Source organism: Ruditapes philippinarum, unplaced genomic scaffold, assembly GCF_026571515.1.
Source record: "Ruditapes philippinarum isolate M1 unplaced genomic scaffold, ASM2657151v2 ctg1506_1_1_1_1, whole genome shotgun sequence".
NCBI classification, from domain to species: Eukaryota; Metazoa; Mollusca; class Bivalvia; order Venerida; family Veneridae; genus Ruditapes; species Ruditapes philippinarum.
This window is the reverse complement of record NW_026864737.1, coordinates 310,681-314,062: the sequence shown is the minus strand read 5'-3', so window position 1 is coordinate 314,062 and position 3,382 is coordinate 310,681. Positions and strand designations below refer to the sequence as shown.

Here is a 3,382-nt window from a genome sequence, read left to right as displayed (position 1 = left end):
ATGATTTTTAGGGTTTTAGTATTTATTTGACTTGAATAACACACACGATTCACTGCGGAATAGATTGATTCATTTTGTAAAAAAAACATTCACATGCAACAGTTTAACACTTCGGGCCTATTTTAAATTTCATGCTTTAAATCTATTTATTTAATATTTATTTATTATGCATTTCAGTCAAATGGAAATAATTTTTTCTTTTCTCTTTTTGCAGGACAAAACACATCAGTATTACATTGTCGGAAACATCGCGATTTATCTATTGTGATACATCTTTTAACAGCAATTTTTGAAATGATTTGGAAAGTGCTGTGTAGACGAAGTTCATGCTTACAAGCTTTTATATATTTATATATTTTTTATTTAGTTCCGCCTATTGTTTTCTGGTTTAGGGCACAAGCATTTTTTTTACTTGGGGACCATACGCCGCTTTTCATGGAATGGCACTACTGTGTCACATTGAATGTTCCATGTTAACCGCCGTATGAACACATCTGCGGATGTTTTTAAATTCAAAATTTCACCATTTTCGTGTTAAATGTTGAATTCTGCTTAAGCCGGTGCTAGGGGCGTGGACGGTTACGTGCACTATCCAGTACCGTCCATGAACAGGCTCAATGAAACCGAGCCTGCTACATTTACAATTTTGACGTGACGACTTTCTTTAGGGATTCTGTTTTACTCTATTTTATAGTCGCTCTTTATATTTTGTCGATAAGGCTAAAGGCACCAGGCCCCTTATTAAATAATAAGAACACGTGTAGCCTATATTTTCTTCGTTAATAGAAACATCCTGTATTCTTATGGATAAAGGAAAAATAAACATTGTTATACCATTTAAAGTATCTAAAGAACAATTATATAGTAAACAGCTTCGCCTATTTCACTGAAAAAGTATTCAATATGATTTGTGTTGGCTACAATGCTTTGAAAACTTGCAAGATTCTACGAAACGCATAGACAATTCAACAAAACGTATGGCTTCTATAATTGTGCTTCTTCTGTTTGAACTGATTCGGAAAATAAAAACCAAAATAAACATATTGTTTTAAATTAACTTATTTCATATACATACTTGATAGAAAAAATCATGGTTTGATTATCAATCGTCTGTGCCAATTTATGACTAATTGAAAGGCAATTTCGTGTGACGACTGTTTAACCATTTTGTCAATGTTGCGTCGGTTTTCTAAACTTACAGAATTGTCTGAAACTTTAAAGCTCATACTTAGAGCTTAATTTTTTATACTTAGCTATCAAAAATAGATTATTTAATCGGGACATAATTAATGTCCAAGTCCAAAGCGTTATGATATATCATAAATAGCGTGTCAGTACTGTATTTATATAGATACGAATCATGGTGTCATGATTCATGTAAAAATTAATGGTAAGCTTTCCCTACGGCATTGACTTAGGGTTACCTATCTGTGACAATATTCAGCGAAAACTAATACGGATGTCATGAATTTTTTCCTTCCGTAACGTTCCGCTTAAATTTACTTTAGTTTCTCAACAGCTCTAAACCGACATTTATTAAGGAAGTATTTAATTTGGACCTTGTGCAATGTTATTTTACGTACCTATCTATCTATTCTGGTCTGTTCTATTCTATCCTGTTCTGTTCTGTCCTGCCATGTCCTGTCTTGTTCTGCTATGTCTTTCCTGTCCTATCCGTCCGTCCGTCCATCCATTCATGCATCCAACTATCTATCCATATCCTATCCGTTCCCATCCATAGTATCCCATCCAAGCAAAGTGCCATCCTATTCTAACCTATCAAAATATTGTTCTTTTTACTAAACTCGCAAAACAGTTGTTGGAAGAAACCATAAGGTTCACTTGATTTGATAGAAATTTAATTTAGATTGCGTTTTTAGCTTTTAGCACGCAACAAGTTTCCAATTCATTATAACAGACCATTTTATTAATTAATCTAAATAGTATAAATTAGATATTTGTTAGGCAGTCGGCATTTCAATTGCAGATTAACAAAGGACATGATGTTCATAACGATAACAGCTTTGCTTCTCGTTTCCATTGCTATGGATTCTATTCGTAAGTAAATTTCATATACTTTGTTAATTTTGCTTGTCTTTCAGGACATATGTCTGTCAGATTGAGTGTTTGAAAATGTGACTTCTTTTTGTTGTATTTGCATTGGTCTACTCTCTGGGATCCCATCTGCCCAATACTGTTTGCTCTGTTTTCTTTATCATTTGGGAATAATTGACAATAAAAACTTAATAGTCTCGTATATTTAAAGAATAACGTGATATTTAAGAATTACGACGGTTTATTGATCGAACTAACACTAAAATAAGAAGCTTACGGCTTAACGGGACACTAATGTAGTTTCACATTGAAATTCAAGGTTTTCTATTGAAGCTAGAATTAGTACATTTGTATATGTAAGATATGCCCTAAAATATCATATGGAATAGTATCTTCAAATGTACTGATAAATAATTATTTACTTTTAATGAACTGCAACCCTACAACAGTTTAAATCGTGTATCATTGTTTCCACCATTCGGAGAGTATTAAATCTGTTTGTTAATGTTTGTATTGGAGTAAGAATTAACACTATCAAGAAATTTCTATTACACATTGAATGATTATTACACATCATAATTCTGGTAAAATAAATTTGGATAGGTGAAAATTATTTTGTGGTAATGTTTCTTTATTTTGTGATGTTATTGAAATTTATATCTAAACATACAGGTTTTATCATCTAACATTTGCAAGTGGAATTAATTAACTGATGAATATTTCATTTTTTCTCGATTTATTAGTTTTGGTTTATCTGGACAAATAAGCCAAAGTCTAATATAATAATATGTATGCTTACATTTAGGGATTCCATTTCACTCAATTTGACAAAATGAACACTCAATAAATCTAGAAAGAACCCTTCTCGTTTTATTATGCTTATTTGTTTTTTTTAATTGCACCTGGCATGGTAGTGTTGTAGCTATCACGTGCTGACTGTGATCAGTATGAAATCAAGATAAACGGTACCAGAACGTTAAGTAAAATGGCGAGTCAGAACAAAGAGTGAAACCTGAGAAGTATAAACTAAATCACGGTTTTTGTGTTAATACTATTGTTCTATGCGATTTCAGCATCAGCGCAAGCAGGAAGATTTCCAGTAGTTGCTCCCATGGAACGTTCCCTAAGAACACAATCGATCAGCAGACGTAACGTCCCTATTCCTATTACTCGGGTCAACATTCCTACTCCTAGAGAAAGACGGCAGATATACAAGTTGTCATCGCGTCAGGCGTGGAAACCAAAATCAGGACAAGAATAAAGTTTATTGAACTATTTGTAAAAATACAGACAACATAATAACTTTGAATAAAGAAATGAAAAGCAG

The 3,382-nt window shown here is 32.6% G+C and overlaps 1 long non-coding RNA gene across 1 annotated transcript; it reads left to right on the top strand.

Annotated features, from left to right (window-relative positions):
• The first annotated feature begins 1,964 nt into the window (after window positions 1-1,964).
• LOC132726672 (uncharacterized) lies at window positions 1,965-3,382 on the top strand. Its single transcript, XR_009625231.1, has 2 exons — window positions 1,965-2,058; window positions 3,129-3,382. It is a non-coding gene; the product is annotated as an uncharacterized LOC132726672 (long non-coding RNA).